The sequence below is a fragment of the Miniopterus schreibersii genome (genome assembly GCF_964146895.1).
Source record: "Miniopterus schreibersii genome assembly, chromosome: 17".
NCBI lineage: Eukaryota > Metazoa > Chordata > Mammalia > Chiroptera > Miniopteridae > Miniopterus > Miniopterus schreibersii.
In genome coordinates, this window is record NC_138117.1 from 14002872 (window position 1) to 14014968 (window position 12097).

The 12097-nt window shown below is 40.9% G+C and overlaps 1 long non-coding RNA gene across 1 annotated transcript in view; it reads right to left on the reverse strand.

Moving 5' to 3' along the window:
- LOC308547191 overlaps positions 1 to 12097 on the reverse strand; it is a 180649-nt gene that overhangs the window by 50098 nt on the left and 118454 nt on the right. The window contains exon 2 of the long non-coding RNA XR_013997465.1: positions 8246 to 8335. This is a non-coding gene — a long non-coding RNA (uncharacterized lncRNA). The remainder of the gene's footprint in view (positions 1 to 8245; positions 8336 to 12097) is intronic.

Below are 12097 nucleotides of genomic sequence, written 5' to 3' on the forward strand. Positions count from 1 at the left end.
TATAAACCCAAAAGAGCAGGCAAAGGAAAGAGTATTCAGAAGTTGTGTGTACCCGGTGTACTTAGCATAATCAGTTTACCTGTGTCAATTTCATTTCCTTTTATAAATAGGGATGCTGCCTCATGGGAAAAGAAAAGCTTCCCTGCTCTTTTTCCATCTTCGAGCAGGGTAATTCACCATTCAAATCTATTCTGAAAGGGGCCCAGAATTTATTTCAGCCAGCTCTGAGAAAGGAGGGAGCTGTCTGCAGAAGCAGCCCCTCTGAGGTTTGATTGGGGTTGCAAGTGTCCTAGGTTAGGTGTTTTATGTCCCTCAGCCATTCACTCTGACTCCCTTCTTCATCAGAACCATGTTTGAAAATCCTTTTATCTTCCTTCGACCCTGCTAGGCTGCTACCCAAAGGAATACACTCTAATCCTTCTCAGCCTGTCTAGAGAGATTTAACTCTCAGTCAAAGGAGTTTCAAAGAAGAGATTTCCAGCAGTCCTGGAAGGAAAAATGTATTGTTGTCTATAAAGAAATGGGCCACATTTACTTGTTTGGGTGAGTGAGTTGGAGATGCTTCGGGAAATTTAAAACACATAGGTATATATGGGTGTTATCAATCACTTCACTATTTCAGGGAGAAGAGAAATCATAAATTTGTATAAATTTGAGTAGGCTACCTGCATACTCCAGGAGAGCCTGAATTAGGGAATATTCAGCACCGAAGAAATGCTCTTTTGTTACTTTCTGGCACAAAACTGATTCAGATTAAGAAAATTGAAGAAAATTGTGTCCAACGAAAGCCCTAAGGGAATGTGCTTTACTGAGTCAAAAAGAATTGTTAAAATTAGATTAACTTCATGGTAATAAAGAACAAATTTTCTTGGGGGCACTTTAGAATCTGACCCACTCTTTTTCTTTCACTATCACTTAAAATATTCCTTTTGTAAACTTACTTACACTTTTAACGGCACAAAATTTGTATCTAAGAAAATAGCACCCAAAGAAGCAAATTATGTCCTGGAACTAATACACACTTGGGAGTCACACCTGGTTCCAATTCCAACGTTGCCACTTGCTGGTTGGATGGACTTGGGGGTATTTCTTAACCTTTGAAACCTCGGCTTCTTCTGTAAGAATGACGAACACCTCCCTTGAGAGGCTGTTGTGTGGATAACAATGAAGTCACAGTGCGAAGCAGCTGGTAGGAATTTTTAAATGATACTTTCCATTTTTCAGCCTAGTCTTATCCCAATTTCCCTAAATGCCAAATAAGTGAGATTGAATTAAGAAGGTATTTACTCTGTTATTTATCTCTTTGCTGTGCTGACCTCTTTTCTCTTGGTCTCAGCATTTCATATATTTCCCATTATGTTTCTCTAATAAATGTTTTTTAAATGTGACTTGTGGTAAATTGGAAAAGAATAATTGATTTTCTGTTTTCCTTTGGGAAGAGAAAATGACAATTACTGAAAAAGTAGTCACCTTTCTCTAATTCCAACCCTACTGCTAGCTTATGGATATCCAAACCCTAGTTAAGCCAAATGGTAGAGACATGCATGAATTGGGGGATTAATATGACGGAACACAACATATTGAACTTTTCTCATCTCAATCCATTCCTTCTCTAGTTATCACTTCTTTTAGTGACTTGGAACAAAACACCTGAATTCTCTAAGAATCTAGCTCCCCAGCAACAAATAGGAAAATATTATCACAGAAGCTGGAGCCTGAAATAGAGGCAGGGATCGGACAAAGAGGCAAGAAGGCCAGCTGGGTATGATATTAATTGTTGGCAACTAATTCAAAATTTTTAAAAAATGTGGTCCAGACAGTGACCTCCACTGTCAATGATCTTGTCCGTTTCCTCCTGCTAGGATTCCTATGAAACAGGCCTTGTCTGTAATCAATTAATTTAATTGATTCCCTTTCCCAGAGCTCAGTGTGTCTATTATTACAGGGGTCTTGGGAGAATCAAAAAATTCTCCCTCCGTAACTCGAAGCAAGTAGCCAACCTGGAGCACTGGTGAGGCCGAGCAGCACTGTGACACGCGACTGAGGCAGTCTGTTTAGCACGACATCGCAGGGGAACGCAACACAGCAGCGCTTTATTATTAGACGCTAAAGAGCACGGAGGAAGATTTGTACCTTCTTTACACTTCGCCCTGAGATCGCTTCTAATTCAATTGCTGGGTTGTTTTAGAGTAAAGCAGAGGTTCAAGAGGAGAATGCCTTTCAGTAGACTGATGGTGATTTAGAATAGGTTTAATCATTTTCTGCTCTCCCCAGGAAGATTTACCGACGAGATTTAAGGAGCAGAATGTCCACTGATTTTCTCCTCAGAGGCGAGGGGAGATGCTGAAAGCTCATTATGAACAAATGCATATGCAGCCTCCTTCGCATCCTGGGGGCGAGCAGAAATTCACAGCCCGGAGTCGGGAGCAGAGCATTTGGAGCGCAGACCAGACCGTGGTGTGGCTCTAATGTAATAAACAGAGTTCTCTGAGCCTCCAGGCCGTTAGCATACATGAGCTATTCTCTAGCTGCAAACGGAATACCCACCCTAAAGAAATGCAAACTCTGCATGTGTATATGGGTAAGTCGTGGTTAAGTGAAAAACAGTGGACCCTCTGTCTGGGGATTCCGGTGAGCTGTCTTTATTTTCTGAGCACAGTCTATCATCTCTTGCTTTGCTTTTCACACCCTAATTCCCAGGCAAGAGAATGTATCCCCCGTTCCTGTATTCTGAATTTGCTTTGCCTCTTCTTTGAGCCGGGGATAACAGGCTAGAATGTTCTTCCCACCCATCTTTGTATTCATAAGTCCTCACTGTCCCTCAAGGCCCAATTCAAATATTCCCTCCTTCAGAAAACCTTCCCATATCGTCCCAAATAAAAAGCTGCATACCCCTTTTTGAACTCCCATGGCTTTAAAATGCGCATAATAACACCGCCCTCTATTTTACACTATGACCATATATGCCTCATGTTTCTCATTTCCCCTACTGGCTCCTCTCATTCCACTTTGTATCTCTGGCAGTCCCTAAAACAGTTTTTGTCCTTAATTGATTCTCCTTAAAATCCGTCAGAGGGAACGAACATGCCATTCACTGATATTTCTAGGTACACATGAAAGTGTCTCATGGTGATCAGTTTTCATTCATTTATTCCACAAATATTTATCGGGTGCCTACTGGGTGCCAAACACTGTTCTAGATACTGGGAACTCACAGTTACACAAGATCACTTATCTTCTGTGAGTAAATTAATAAACAAAAAATATAGTTATAAATAGTATATCACAAATTAAATTAAGATGATGTGTACAAACACAACATTCCAAGAAGGAAGCTGAGATACAGCAAAGTTATAAGGCAATAAAGTTTGACATAGTGGCAGTCAGGATTTGGATGGGAAAGTAAAAAGCATTCCCAATATTTCAAGCAGAAAGAGATTTAACACAGGGAATAAGAGGCTTTGGAAATCTTTGAAAGGTTTTGGAATCAAAAGTCTGAGGTAGCCTTATGCAGCGTTTAGAAAATCTGCACAGAGAGCAATCAGAGGAAACTGCCAACAAAACGCATTAATTGTCAGGAGGCCATCTAAAAGCAAATATAAATGACATTACAACAGGCTTCTATGTTGATGGAAATGATTCAGGAAACAGGGATGAACTGAGGATGCAGAGAAAATGCCAAATTTCAGACCCGTGGTCCTTGCAGACCCGTGGTCCTCTGTAGGGGATAGGACCCAGCACACAGTTGGCCTTTGACAGGAGTGAAGACATTTCACCCAGAGTTAAGAAGAGAGAAGGCAGAGGTTGTAGGAACAGATGCAGGTAGTATTGTAGGTTTTGGAGTGGGGAAAAGAAAGCGTTCCTCTCTGGCAGATTTCATTTATTTTCAACACTGTATGAGGTCACTAGCGGAGGGTATAATGTTGGAAAGAAGAAGTGCAAAGATTGGGGCGAAAAGAGACGCTATGAAATCGTCATTTTGGAGAGTGGAAGAGCTGGGGAAGTGATGGAACACTGAACAGTAATGTTGTACCCCCATGGGATGTGAAATCATGATTTTTAAGATGAAAGCAGTCATCAGCCAGTCTGTTCGTTTTTCTTTCTCTACAAATGTTCAGCTCCTGGCATGCAGGCAAAAATTGGTAGTTTGATTTGATTAGACTTGAGACTTTTCCAAGTGAGCACGGTGTAGGGAGAGAGGAATGAGGTGTGGGGAAATGAAAGTGTTGGCAGCGGTGTGATGAGAAATGGAAGCTAGAAAGGAGAGAGGTGGAAACACGAGAGGGTGAACAGGAACGAGGGGCAGCGTCCATGAGTTACACAGTTCAGTGAGATCGGGAACTGGTGGAGATTTGGTCTAAGAGTGTTGGAAGTGCAGGAGGCAGGGGTGAGAAAGTGGTCAGAGGTGGGCAGTGGCTGGTGGAGATGAGGTCAAAGCTGATGTCCCTGCAAGAGTTTCAGCTCGCTCAGAGTCCCTGTGGAGCTATTGGGGTAAAAGAACCAACCCGTCCTGCCCGTGACTCAAGCTTTCCGTGTGCCTTCTTAGACCAGTGCTTCTTACTTATCTAGTCAAAAAATACAGATTTAAGAGTGAACTAGAAACTAACAAAAATATATAAAAGCCAGCATGAAGTAAAGCAGACAAGATAGTAGAAAATGAATTCTAATTTATTTTTTAAAGTCTTTAAAGATCAATTGAGACTCTGTACTTGAACCTAAACACTGGAAATGAATTAACAACACCCTTTGTAATAACAAGCTGAGCCTCGGCTCCAGGAAGAAAAAACACACCCATAAGAAATTGGATTATGATTGAGGTTCACAGAATCAATGAGCAAAAGACCCTTTGCTCTGCACCTTAGGTAAGAGTTTCAATTACAACGGTGGTGATAATTGAAAAGATGGTGATTCGAGCATCGCTGATGATGACGCTAATTGAGTATTCAGTATGTGCCAGGCATTTTACATGGCATTGTTTTTCCATTTAATTATCTCAATAATCTGTTTTACAGATGAATAAACAGAAACTCAGAGAAGCTAAGTAATATGCCCAAGTAAACAAAAATAAGTTTAAAACTGGGCCTTTTGACTCCAGAGGTCACTCTCTTAATGATTTCAATGCACTGCCTCTCACTCTAATGTGTCCCCATGTAAAGGAAGCACAGAGCAATCTGTTTAATCCCTACTCAAACCAGTCCTTCCTGTGAGCTAAGAGAGGACTGACAAGTCAGAGCTTATGATGGAAAAAGCAAAGCCACAGCATTCACACAGACCAGGGAAATACAGACCGTCACCATGTAATCTTGGGCAAATTACTTAATCTCTTTGGGTCTTAGTTTTTTACCTGTAAAGATGGATAGATTCCAAGGTGGCGGCGGATTGAGTGGAAGCTACACTGACACCCCCCAGGACCAAACTGGAATTACTACAATAGAGGAAAACCACCCTGAATGAGATGGATAGAACCGGTCTTAAACGGCCCATCTTTATGCCTCAGCCTGGTGTCTTCCCAGCCCTGCATTCAGAAAGCTTTTTCCATTACAGGTACTATGAATGTCTAATGATCCCTGCCCGGTCTGAAAGAGTTAATGCGAGTTATTTTTTTTTAAGTTGTGAAGAAAGCCAAACTGGATAAAAAAACATCAGAGTAGTTGATCCTTCTTGAGGGTGCTCATCCAGAAAATGTCAGAAGATGGAAGTTATTTAGAGAGAATCTCAGTAAAATACTTATAGGGGGAAAAATGAGTTCTAGCCACCCGACTGAAAATTTACATAAGTCTTTATAGAGGATTGATGCCAGTGAAGTCAGCACTTCTCCAGGGAGGGTAATGGGATAGCGCCTTAACTCCCTTCATTTTTTAATTTGCAAAGACTACCTCTAGGCCTATCTGAATGAGTCAGCGGAAAGTGAATCTTGTTAAAGAGCTAGTCTGTGAAATCACAGTGTTTATCACATGGTGATTTCTTATCTGTTCGGAGCAGTTTTTTAATGTTTTCTGCAGAGCCTAACTTTTCCTCTTACCTGTTTTTTCCTGCTTCCTAAAGAAAATAGTTCTGAGGTCCCCACCTAAAGTGCCAAGAAATTCTTATTTTCCATCAAAATACTCAAGAGATTTTGTTATTCGGAATAATATGAACACATGTCAATCACACTTTTTTTTCCCCCTTCGCCAGATTTTCAGGGACTTCTGATTAAATTAAGTTTGGGGTATAGCAAATGTCTTGTGTGCAGAAATAAAAACAAAGCAAAACATGAGAATAAAATAAAAACAGCCTGTGGTTACAAATGTTCCCTCCATGAAGGCACTCCATGGAGAAGATGCCGGTCATGATGGACAGAAAGGGGCAGGATCCCAGGGTCTCTGCAGTAAACATTCTAAGTCTATTTTAATTTTTGTATTTTGTTTCAGCTTTCTGATTTGGTCTATCATAAGTTTCATTAATGAAGAAATATCAATTAAATTAGGAGGAAAGAGAAAAAATAATCATTATTTCTGGAATTTCCAAATCACTACAATCTTCTTAAATCCCTGAGATGTTGACTGAGGCCTTTGCTGTCTCTCAGTCTACTACAGATGAGCATTCATGCCCTTGTGACAGTTCTACTTCCTAGAAAATTTTTGACTACTTGCCATTAAATAGTTGGAAGTATCTCAAAGTTTTAATTTGCCTTGCTTTAATTATTAGTGATATTAAGCATCTTTTTATATGGTTCACTGGTCATTGTGTTTTGTCTTCTGTGATTTGCCTTTTCCTAATTTATTTCTTACCTCTTTTGCTTATGATATTTTTTCTCATTGATTCAGAGGATTTCTATAAACATCATTAACCTCTTGTATGTTAAGTGTATGGCAAATCATCTCCCTCAGGTAGGCATTTACATATTACATGTATATATGACTTCTTAGACTATACAAAAGTTTTATTTGTCACATAGCCAGATACGCCTGTTTTTTCTTTTGTGGATTCTAGGTTTGGTTCATGCTTAGAAAGTCCTTCCCCATTCCAAGATATAAAACTGTTCTCCTAAATTTTCTTCCAGTGTTTTCCCAGTTCTTTGTGATGCCAACCCTATGTGTCTAGCCAGACACCCGGATTGCAGGCTGTAAGCCATACTGGTGAAAAGCATGAACCCCAAAGCCAGTTGCTTCGTTTCACATCCTGGCTTCACTTATTATGAACTGTATGACCTTGAGCATCTGGGAAAAGCAGTAATAATAGTCCGTACATCGCAAAGTTGTTGTTAGTATTAATAAATTCATTCACATAAAGTATTTAGAATGGTGTTCCATAAATATTAGTTATGTGACGGCCCCGAACATCATTTATCCGAGTCTAGCCTGAGCACAGTTCCTGGCATATAGCTCACACTCAGCAAATAGAAACTTAATCAATTCATTCAAACTGCATTTTCCCCATTCTGCTTTATCATAAATTATTTATTACTGAATCTGTCTGGCCACAGTCCCCATAATCATTTCAGCAGCTCTTAGCATAAACAGTTGTTTTGATTCTCAGTTGATCTTGAGGCTCTTAGATGCAACACGTAAAATAGCTTTGTGATAAGATTTAAACCAGTCTGTGGTTTTCCTCACATGCCCTGTCCTGGCCACAGTTCTTTGGAAGGCAACGAACATTTATTAGCCCGAAGGTGTAAATAAGGACCTTGCATCTTTTTCTATCAAATTTTATCGATGCATTTTCATTTCGTAGCCTCTACCTAGGAGTTCAATGATGATTTGTATGGTTATTGGAAAGAACTCGCTGTTCTTTGGCACCAGTAAATCACAAAGCTTTATAAGAAGAAAGATAATAAAATTGAAAAGACATAAAAATACAAAACCCCGAAGCCTCATTTATGTGACAGAGTTGCTGGAGTTATTCAGGGACTGAAGCCAGGACCCATGGCAATATATCCCTCAATTTATCAGATACCTTCATTCCAACCTCCTCTAAACTGTGGAGTGAGACTCAACTGCTTGCTTTCGCTCCATCTGCCATTAGATCCCATGAGCCACTAAAGCTAGAAAAGAGGCTTTTCCCTCTTTCGCTGCTGTATGTCCTTTGTAGCCACAGCAGCAAACCGCATGGCCTAGCAATCCTAGGAGACACTTCACATCCTTTGTTCTTACTAATACAAAGAGACTAGAGGAATTTTGAAAATTCCATCCCTCCCAGAAAACCTGGTCACAAGCTATCTCCCTACTAATAATTACTCTCTTGAATGCCAGAAGTTCAGCATTACCTGGTTTCTTCTCGAGTCTTGCCTGTGGTAACAATTTGATTTCCTCTTGGTGGATAGATGCCTCTGTCTCACTAGGAAGAAGTGGATGGCCTAAAAGTACAAAGGAGAAAAGCACATTAATATTTTTCCAGAGTATTATCCTGGCTAAGTATGCATAGTGGCTTTGAGGCAACCATCAGGCATGCTATTGGAAGTGGACATTAGCAAAGAAATTAAGAGGGACACGGAGGTCAGAATAGTGTGGTAGGAAAACAATTTTGGAATGTCCTCGAAGCCTAAGAGGAGGCATTTGAGTTTAATTTAGTGGAGAACCAGAAGCTTTGGTTTGCTTACTTGAAGAGAGGCATTCCAATCAAAATGACACTTCTAAACAGGAGTATTATACTTCATATAAAAATAAAGAATGCACTGTAAGGGTGAGAATGGAACATAGTAAGAGGAAATAGAGCACCTGGGAGACTGGTGAAACCATTCTGGAAAAGAGTTTCTTGGCCTCAACAAGGCTTGTAGATCACATGGAAGAAGGGATGTAGCATGTAGTGGCCATCTATGCACCAGTGGAAAACAATAATCTATAAAATCTAACATTTAGCCCAAAGCCCATGTCTATGTGACAGTTGTCGAGGTTACACAGAGAACTGAAGCCAGGAGAGAAGTGTGACTTTTGGTCCACCTGATCCATTCTCTACCTTTGTCTCCTGCCTTTTGCTTTGTGAACTGTCAAGGGTAGTGATCCTATGAGGTAGATGCCATGATTGTTCCTAATTTACAGATGTGTAGATAAAGCTCAAGGAGACTAACATGGTCAAGGTCACATGCTCGCAAAGTGGCAAAGCCAGGAGTTGACCCCAGACCTGCTGACTCTGGAGCTTGGACATTTAACCCCTGACCCTTTAGGTCTCTGCAGAGACTCTGTCTGGATTGAGGAAGAAATGGGGAACTCGACTGTAGTGGCCAGTAATAAAAAGGATTTAAGATGACTTCAAGTTACTGATTGAGCACAAATACCAGTGATGGAGATAAAACATTATAAAGGGAATTGATAGTTTCATAGGAGAAAAATTTAGGCTCATGCGTGTCCTTTCACAACCACTTACTGGGGATAAATTGAGGATCCAGGCACAAGTGTCCACCAGGCACCGTGCAGGTTTCTAGAGATAAAGGAGTAAAGAAGAGCAGTCCTTGCCTTCGAGGAGATCAAACCAGTAGAGTAGTGAAACACTTTAGTTATCACCATAATGAATTTGCTTAAATTTAATACAATATGCAAAGCACACAGCTCAGAGTAAACATCTAGGACAGCATAAGAGCCCAGAGGAAGGTACCTGCTTGGGGCAGGGGTTAAGAAGGATTCTTAGAGTGGGGTACTCATTGAATTTTAACGGATAATAACTAGCATTAGATGGCAAGGTAGGTACCTGGTGGGAAGCAGAGGGATATGTCAGGAGTGGGAACGGCATGGACACAGGGACAAAGGCACGATGGAATGAGCTGAGTCATCAGCAGTGTGGCTCTAGGGCTTCTTCCTACAGGGAATGAGGTACCATCCCAAAGCTGCAGGCAAGTCAGGCTCATGATCAGTTCTGCATGTTGTGCAGATCTCTTTGGCAACTGTGCGTGGGATATATTTGAGTAGGATGATCTGAGAAGCAGGGAGACACACTGCAAGGCTCGTGCATAAGTCCAGGTAAGAGACGACAGTAGCTTTTCCAAGAAGTGGCAAATGAGTTTGGAGAATGAAGGCCAGATACGAGGATTACTCAGATATAAGGTTTGGGAACTGGTTGGAGGAGGGAGAGGGTGGGGGTGAAGTTAAAGGTGACAAGCTGGGTTGTCTATGTGAATAGTGGTGCCCCCAAATAAATGAGAAAATATGGGCAGAGAAACACATCCAGAGAGGTAAACGCAGAGTTTAGTTCGTGTCCTAGGTGTGCCGTAGCAAATTGTAAAATACTTGGTGGCTTAAAGCAAGAGAAATTTATTTTCTCAGAGTTTGGGAGTCAAGAAATCCAAAATCAAGGTGTTGGAAGGGTTAGTTCCTTCAGGAGGCTTCGAGGGAGAATTTGCTCCATGCCTCTGCCTGGCCTCTGGTGGCTGCAGGTGACTCTTGGCATTCCTTGGCTTGCAGATGCATCACTGCAATCTGTGCAACGTCGTCACATGGCCTTTCCCCCTATGTCTCTGTGTGTCTTCTCCTTTTCTGACCTGTTATTAGATTTAGGACTCACCCTAATCCAGGATGAGTTTATCTCAAGATTCTTACCTTAATTATCTCTGCAAAGGCTCTTATTCCAAATAAGGTCACATTCTGAGTTTCTGGGTGAGCATATCTTTTAGAGCACCACTATTCAGCCTATCACAGACACTTTGAGAATACCAGGACTGGGTCAGAGGCTGGAGAAGGGGTCTGCAAGCTGAGTCATCAGCATTTGAATGCTAACTGAAACCAAGATAACTGGATGAGAAACAGAATTCGGGGGCCAGGGAGCAAAGGACAGAATCGGAGCACATCACTACTTACTTGACAGAAAAAAGAGAGTGCCCACATAGGCGATATGAAGGCATAGTTGTTTCAGAGAAGACTCCAAGTATCACCTTATGGTACCTATATATCTACAAATGATTGAGAAGTTACTACGCTTCAGGCACTAGAGTAGCTTTTTACACTTACTTAGTTCCCCAAACAAGTGCTCACAATAGGTATTTTTATCTCCATGTTATACATAAAGAGACGAAGCTTGGGAATTTCAAATAACTTGAGCAAGATCCAAGAACTAATTAGTGAGGAACTCAGTAAGTGAACATGTGTCTGATTCCAGAGCTTCAGGTCCTTTTCCTCACTACTCTTTTTTTGTAGCATTTCAACAAGGGGAAAAATTAAAGACAGAGAAAATGTTTTATGCTATTATGGCAGTGACTGGGTTGCTTATTTAAATTCATTGTCATCTTTTCCCTTTCTAACAGAATCCTGGTTTTGGGGAGGTAGTGAGGTGCCAAGCTTTAGACTTGTCTCTCATTTTTCCTTGGAGATAGGACTGGTCATATCACAGAAAGGTTGGAACTGCTGGATCTAGGCAATCACCTTAAAACAATGGTTCCTGAAGCTGTCAGATGTCCTCTTGATGTTTTCCTCTCTCTTCTTTTCTGCTTCCAGGAATGTAGATGGCTGGAGCGACAGTGGCCTTTTTTTTTTTTTTTTAATCATGAGGCAAGTCTTTGGATGGGAGTCAACTGCTAAGCAAGGAGGAACAGAAAGCTCAAAGGAGCCTGGGCCATTGTTGCCAATACAGAGCTTCTGCCCCAGCCCCTGAATGCCTCTTCCACTCTTAATGACACAAGGGGAAAGAACACCCTAATTTGTTTAAGCCTCTGTTTTTCTGGACTCTATACAAGCAGCCAATGAAGTTCCCAATGTGGTGGTCCCTTCCCACAGCCTCTGAATTGAAAGGAAAGGACTGGAAGACAGAAGCGGATATAGATACATTTTAGGGAGGGAGATTAAACTCAGTTGCTTAAACTTTTACAATGAAGTAAGAGGTATTGTCAACTGAGATTGAATGTGCTAGGGCTTGGAGTAGGGAGACTTTTAATCACTTTAATGGTGTGCTAAAATGAAATACTGTACTAACTGCTGATCTAATGTACCTTGTCTACTTTGTGCTATAACCTGTCTCTGAAAAAAATTGGACAGCATTTCTCCCTTTCTGAACATAAAGAACATTTGGTTTTTGTAGTTGTGCAGACTAATTCCATTTGGAAGTTCATTCTGAACCTTTTCAATTTCTCAGTGGTAATAATAATAACCTTCAAGCTGGTCCAAACTAAAGAACATTCTTCTTTTTAAACTTTAGA